This window comes from Ammospiza caudacuta, chromosome 6 (genome assembly GCF_027887145.1).
Source record: "Ammospiza caudacuta isolate bAmmCau1 chromosome 6, bAmmCau1.pri, whole genome shotgun sequence".
In the NCBI taxonomy this organism is placed as follows: domain Eukaryota; kingdom Metazoa; phylum Chordata; class Aves; order Passeriformes; family Passerellidae; genus Ammospiza; species Ammospiza caudacuta.
Window position 1 is genome coordinate 44,022,950 of NC_080598.1, and position 8,034 is coordinate 44,030,983.

Consider the following 8,034-nt stretch of genomic DNA (forward strand, 5'->3'; position numbering starts at 1 on the left):
CGGGCGGGGCCCCGCGTCACCGCCGAGCGCCCGCGCCCCGCTCCCCTCCCCCCGGCCGCCGGCACGGAGCCCACTTGTTGCGCGGGGCGCGCATGCCCGGCGCGCTGCCCGCGCCCTCCCCGGCGCGGCCGCAGCTGGAGCGCGGCGGGGCGCGGGCAGCCTGCGCTGCCGGCTATGTTTGGAAACTTGAACGCCAGATCGCGCCCTCACCCTCCTCCCGGCCGCGCTGCCGGCCCCCCGCCGCGGCTCCGCGGCCAGGGCGCGCATGCACAGTCGTCGTCGTCGTGGTCGTGGTCGTGGTGGTGGTGGGTGGTGGCTTTTTTTTTTTTTTTGTTTGCTTGGTTGGTTTTTTTTCCCTGACTGCGCTTTCTAAGTTCAGATGTCTCGCTTTCGGGATTTTGTAAACCCGCGGTTCGCCCCGCTTTGCTTTCGTGACGGCTGCGCGGCTTTCTGCCACCGCGACTGTCGGTGGGATTCCCGTGCGCTCCGGCTGCTGAGGCAAATGGGGGATCCCGCCTTAATATCCGATTTCGTGTTTCTCTTTCAGTGATCCCAGAGACAGAATGACACAGTTTTTGTAAGCCTGTGACTGCATCAGAAGCTCTTCCACTTTTGATTTGTTTTAAACAGCCATGTTTGCCAAGTGTTTAAGGTTGGGCTGGGAAAGATAGTGCTGTGCATTGCTCAAGGGTGTAGGAGAGGCCAGGCAGGTGAGTAATCGCTATGATCTCATCTCGCTAATGCAAAGGGACATAGGATTTCCCCGGTGTTGTGAGAACACACGGCTTTTTTTTTTTTCTTCTATTTCCCCCTTTAAATAGCTAGCTAACATTTGCATAACACTGTTAACAGGCAAATTACTTAAAACAACCTCGGTTCATGCAAATAAGCCAAGAATTCATTTCGCTGGGAGGAAAACAAAATAACCCCCCCCGAAGCTTTCCTTCTCCCGCCCGCGATCCCCGAAGTTGCCCGCTCCCCGCCCGGCCCCACGGCCACGCCGGTGCCCGTGCTGGCCAGGAGGGGCTCTGCAGAACCCGCTTTTGCTCTCGTTGCAGTCGGCGGCTGTTTTTGCAAACATCGACATCGCTGCCTGCGTCCAAAGAATAATAAAGCGTCACTGCGGGGACGCGCTTCGGCCGGGACCCGGCGCGGGCGGCCACCGGCATCGCGTCACTGGGCGCAGCCGGGCGCACGGTGCCCGCGGAGACAGCGCGCAGCGGCGGAGGGCGGGGGGGAAGCGGCCGCACGCTCGGCGAACGCGGAACCTCTCCCAGCTGGGCTGTGTTGGGTGGATTTCTTTCTTTCAGTACCTCTTCCTGATTCCTTTGTTGCTACAAACGCCGAAATCCCCGTCCATTGCAGGTTTCTCTCTGTGTTTTAAAAGAACTTAGTGTTTCTGTGGCGGGGTGCCACGGCTCCCTTACATCGGCACGCTCAGCAGCCATGCAGCCCCGACGAAGATAGACACCTTCTATTCGATTAATAACGTTTTAGAACTCACATGACAAAAATCCGTCCCTTTAAATATTTCATTTCATATCACCAATATGTGTCATTTTCATTTTTAGTTGTCTAAAGCATTTTTTATGTGTCCGGGTCTAGTCTTTAAAGCTGGCAAATGAATTTGATTATATGTGTGTGGAATTATTTTATAGGGAAGGCTTAATGAAATGCACACATTGATTGAAGTTACAGAAATGGTAGGACCAGATAAAATACAGTTAGAAAATCAATTGTGACAAAGTGACTCTTTTTCTGGGGAAGCTTGTAGAAGTAGTAAGTAGAGATAGAAAAGTCTTTGAATTATGTGAGTCTCCTGTACGCAAATTGGCTGAAGAAGATGCGCTAAAGGGGAGTAGATTTCACACTTGAAAATTTCACACCTAAACTGTGGACATTACAAAAGCTTCACAGAAGTATGGCAGATGAAAGCTGGTCAAAGTCTTTGCTTCCAGCCACAGTGATTTAGTGATGGCTGCAGGATTTCTACATTAATATGTCTTTCCTTCACCAAATAAGCATGTGTTCCCTCTGATTCATACTGGAATGTCAGTTCCTTTCCTATCCTTATACTGCCTCACGTTGATCTTCATATGAGGAGCAGAACTGGGCTGTGATAAAAGGTCAGCCTCTGCTTTAAAATCTCTGGTTGAGAGACCTGAAGCTTTCCCTTCATCCCGCATGTCTAAGAATGCAGAACTGCAACATATCCTGACTGTATTTCAGTCCCTGGGTTACACAAATCCAACCATGACAAGGCACTCCATGTGCTTGAACTACCCCTCACCCTGGATCCTCGATCCACTGAATCCTCCTGCAAGAAACCCCTTTTTTGGTAAACTCACCTCACAGGAACAGACTTCTTGGCTCATAAGAGCAGTCTTTATAGTGGGTGTAAATAATAATCACCTTAGATATGATCTAGCCTTAGAAAACCATTTACAGGTGCTGTCAACTCCCTTTATAGTTTGTGAATAGAAAAAGAGAGAGATTAGCATCTGTGACCCGACCAAACTGCCTTTCCTCTTACTTGCAGGATACACAGTTGCAGAAATATGTTTGTCTTTCCATAATGATTAAACTTTGATTTAAACTTTGGTCATGGGCACGCACTGTACCGTTACGCAAGCAGCACTTAAGGATGAAGTGTCAGCACAGCAACAATATGGCCAGCAGCAGCAGTGATCTCTGCAAAGCTGATTGATGAAGAGAACTGCAATGTAAATGCAAATAAATGCCACGCTGTGGCACCTTCACAGGGAACGACTTGTCAGTATCAATCTAATCTGGGTACGGAAAAATAGATTGAACGGTAGCAGTGAAACAATCTTCCCATCTATGGCAGCACTGTCCTTGCGAGGGTAGCAGCAAGCTTTCCCCCTCACCTCCTGCCTTTTCTCTTTGCCATGCGAGTGACGGACAGGAGCAATCCAGATTGGTCTTGCTGGATTTATTCTAAACATGCCTGGTGTTTATTTAGTTCTGAAATAATCCAGGAATTAATATTACTTTTGGAGGAAGCAAAGAAGAAGCCCAAACAATTAATCCATTCAGGTGTCTAATCTGGCTAACTGAAAGAAATAAGTGAGCAAACAAAAAATAGCATAATAACCCCAAACAATAGATTGTTTAGGGAGATGAAGGGGAGTGCAAGGAGGAATGGACCTGTGGCTGAGAACAATTGCTACCCAGCTACTGTTTTCTGTGCAGGAATACAAGTCAGCACTGTGATGTGGCATTAGGGATTCTGCAGAGATTGCCCGAAGTTTATGACCTGCCAGAAGTCCCAAGGGACAAGGACTATAATTTTCACAATCAGAAATGAAATCTACTAATTCCTTCCTTTCAGTCCTAAGATAAATACTGCCATCTGATAATCCCTTTTCCTTTATTCCTATTACCATCTTTATTTGAAAGTACACACATGCACATATGGGTCTGCGTAACAATAAAACAGCACGTGAAGCATTGATTTAAATGAAGGAATCAAAATGATCATACAAAATACAGTGGGCAGGAACTTTGCTAGATCCACCAGCAAGTATGGAAAGCAGAGGGTGCAACACACCATGAAGGACAAAGTGACAAAACCCAGGTGGCCTGGCTGCACCCCAGGCACTACTCCGTGCCACTCCCAGACATGAGCTCCAAAACACGGCGGTTACTGCGGATCTGGATGAGAGAGGAGTACTGTGGATTATCGATCAGCTGTGCACTGTTAATTATGCAGAATATAGGACAGCCCCAAAGTTTGCAAGAGATAATAAAGCCCATGATCTCAGCAGCTTGGGAATGAACAGTCTGGTCTGGCTCTAAATGCTTACAGCCTGGGAATATGTTTAACTCTTTCCTGTTCGCTTTACAAAGTTTTGGCACTGATCACTGCAGCCGTGAGAGCAGCTGGCTCTTCTGCAGGCACTCACAGAAATGGCTCTTTCTTTACTGATCCAAACAGCAGCTACAGCTGGAAAAAAAATACAAGAACGAGAAGGGTAGTGCACTCCAGAAAGTGTAATTTACATTGATTTACCTCAGAATAGCAAATAAAATCCGTCACAATCAAATGACTGGCTTCAAAACAATGTAGAGATTAGCAGTGAACAGAGCACTTGGTGGTAAAGAGAATGTGTTCAGCAAATCAAAACACAAACACTTCAGGAAGAAGTTGCATAATTTTGTCAAATTAAAAGTTAAACAACATTGTCTTCTACTAGAAGCTGCCAGGAAGTGTCAAAACACTCAGTTACAAAGAATAGGAGTAGTTACATGTTTCTGTTTATCATTTCAATTCTCATCTCATTATAATTCTGGTTTTTCCTACCATTTTTCAGGTAGTGAGCCTTGCTGACATACAGAGTTTATTGCGTTTCCCACCTAGGAACTCTTAAGACATATTTCTTAACGGAGGTTGCCTCTCGTTTCCTGTGCTTTTCCCGGTGCCATTTCCCCTTCGGTGCTGGAGCAGGGAGCCGGGGGCACGGCGGGGCGGGGGCTGCCCTGCCCGCAGCCGGGCCGCGCCCCCGGGCAGCCCCAGTCCCCGACACGGCCTCTCGCCTCTGCCCCGGGAAGCACTGGGGGGGCAAGGGGGTCCCCTCTTTGACACCCACCCTACACCGATCTTCCTACAGCTGTCTTTAGGGTTTGAAAACCTGCCTGGGAGCCTAGATTTCCACACATTAGCCTTTGCCAAATCTTACAGTGCAAAATAAGACACCTATAATTAATTCTGCTCACTCTGCAAGGGACCAGCGATTGGGCAGTGCGTTTTAGGCTGGGATATGCAGAGCTGGGGCCTCCGCTGTTGTTATTTTTACTTTTTCCTGGACTGTTTTCATCTTACATCCTGTGGACGTAGTAAACAATCAACAACAATGAATCATCTGGATCGGTACATTTTTAAGGCTATTCCCACTGAGAGCCACTTGCACTTTCGTGACAGTTAAGAATCTGCCAAACATTAACTTAGTTACCAGCAAGACAGGCTCCTCCCTCCCTTCACCCCATACACAGATTGTTTATCAAAACGTGCTGCCAAGAAAAATATCCCTGCTTTTGGCCTCCACCAGTGATTAATAACACTTGAGAACTGAACAGAACTTTACTGTGTTTTCCAAGAAATGAGGGAGGTGGGAAAGGGGGGAAGAAAAAAGAAAAGAAAAGAAAAGAAAAGAAAAGAAAAGAAAAGAAAAGAAAAGAAAAGAAAAGAAAAGAAAAGAAAAGAAAAGAAAAGAAAAGAAAAGAAAAGAAAAGAAAAGAAAAGAAAAGAAAAGAAAAGAAAAGAAGAAAGAAAAGAAAGAAAGAAAGAAGAAAGAAAGAAAGAAAGAAAGAAAGAAAGAAAGAAAGAAAGAAAGAAAGAAAGAAAGAAAGAAAGAAAGAAAGAAAGAAAGAAAGAAAGAAAGAAAGAAAGAAAGAAAGAAAGAAAGAAAGAAAGAAAAGACTCTGACACTATTTTAAGTTATTTCACTTGGCATAACCTCCTTTTCCTCTCTAACTAGGCCATCTGAAAAGACCAAACCCACTTTGTCTCCAAGACCATGTTACAAATGCTGATTAATATTGTTATTGAAAGAAGGATGATATGGATAGAGGATAATGGTGAGAACAGAAGGGGGGTTGAGGGCAGTTTCTTTTATTAGCACATATCAAGATGAGCCATGGGGAAAAACCAAGAGGAAAAAAAAGATCATTTACTTTCTTTACAAAGACTGTTGGTAAAATTCCTAAGGGAGACTAAGTGCCAAAATTAACTGTCTTGGTGTATTACTTTTAGACACTACTGCCTGGGTGAATTAAGTCAAATCTTCAAGCAGCAGCCAAAGATAGCTGCAAGGTGAAAAAGAGGCTCTACATTTCCTTGTTTTTTTTTGGTGAAACTCACAAATTTGTGGAGATTGTCTTTGCTCCAGGGTTTTTAATCTCTCTTTCTCTCTCTTTTTTGCCTTCTGGGCTATTTTTACTATTTTATATTTGGCATTATAAAAGCATTTTGTAATGGGAAGGCAAGGTAAGAAACAAGCAATTGTTTAGAAAAAGAGAAAAAAAAAAAAAGAGAGAGAGAATACAGCCTCATATACCATATCTATATTTATGTGTATACATACATACATGTGAGAGTATACATGTGTATACAAGTAATATGTATGTAAGTAATATCAGGTATTTTTCATTACTCTGTTCTCCAAAAACATTATTTAGTAGAAGATAATAAACAGCTCTTGAACAGTGGGATACAGACTAGTGAAAACAGTTTACTGAAATTAATGATGCTGGATTGAACCAAACCTTCCTCCCTTTGGAATTAGTGCCAGACATAGTTTTCCTGAACCCTGTCCAACTGCCTGAGCGACAGACAATTTTCATTCTATTTGTGCTAAAGGCTTATGACTAGTGCTGGAAAATGAAGCCCTTGCCCTTGATCTCAGTGCAGATTAAAAAAAAAAAAAAAGCAGAACTGTGCCAATTTGTTTCCTCTGCCAGTAGAAGCCCTTGTGCTTTGGGTAATGCAAAACAATAAAAAGTTCACATGAAAACTCTCCACTGAAAGGAAACGCACCAAGAGCCATGTATCTCTGCTACACTCATCAGCCAATTTCCGAGATTCTCACAATGTCATCAAAATGCAGAGGGTAAGGGCAAAAAATAGTTACCAGCCAGCAATAGTGTCTTGTTTTACTGTTTCACATCTCACTGCTATGCATTTGATAATGACTGCTAAAAATCACTCCACTGTAAATAACCATCCTCTCCCTTCTGCTAACACCAATCTTCCCATATTCAGGTAGTGCATGTAGATTTTGGGCTGTGCAGCCCCTGTTGTCTGAGCTCATTCTATTTCTAAGGGATGAAATACACATGTGACATACACCCCCCGAATTATAAACAGTGGCTATACCATAGTGCTGTCAGCCAGTTAATCTCGGATTGCTTTTTCCTAGATTATTAATAAAATTAGAATCCTAAGCAGAAGGCGTTTGCTTTCATTGTACAGTCTGCACTTGTGACATGGTACATGTGGAAAATTTTGAGTGCACTGCAGTGAATGGTCTGGGGGTTAGTTTTTAGCTTCCGCTAAGTACCTGGCAGGCTGCCATGCTGAAGGATTCTGGGAACTGAAAGGCTCCCAAGTACAAACTGCCAGCATTAAGCAGTCCTGACAGTTCTGCTCCTTCCACACTTGGCAGCAGTTCAAAGTGCTCTTTCATTTGAAAGGCTGGAAGGCTGCCATGTGCAATGCAGATTTGCTGTGCCTGCTCTCATAAGGAACTGATAAATGCCGTTGCTGTTGCCATGGGGACAGGAGGCTATCAGAATGGCCTTGTGATCTGCAGCCTCTCAGCTCTGCAGGTTTGGGTTTGGGGGTTTTTTGGGTTTTGGGGTTTTTTCTGTTGGGTTGGTTTTTTTCGTGTGTGTGGGGTTTTTTTGTTTTTTTTTTTCTTCTCTCTGAGATCGTGAAATAAATGTTCTAGAGAAGTTTAACTCTTGAAGGAGAGGAAGCACTGATTTGAAAGGACAGGGTGAGCCTCTGTGCGTGGCTCCTCCGAACTGCTGGGAACAAGATTAACACATACCTGCCAACTGTCCCTATTCGGGAAGGACTGGCCCCAGGGTTTTTTGATTTTTTTCTTTTTTTTTTTTTGCGTGTTTTTTTTTTTTTTTTTTTGTTTTTTTTTTTTTTTTTTTTTTTTTTTTGAAGGCCAGGAGGGTGGGTGGGAAGGAGGGAGGGAGGAATTGAGAAGACCTCCTTCTCCCCACTCAGTCCCTTTAGATTTCTCTTCTAGCTCAGGATCTCCCAACATAATTAAAAAGCCATCCTCTTTCTTCCCCTCACTCTCCCCACGCAGAGTTTTCAGATGCTGTGGAAAAGAATTAATTTACCACTGGATGTTGTAGCATGCCCGATGTCTTTAGCTCTCATTAACATCAGTGGACAGCTAGCAGGATTAGACCCATTATGTGCACTCCACGTGTGGTTAGTGTGAATAAAAAGAATGAACAGTGTGATATAAGACTGCATGTTTAAGAGCAATCTTA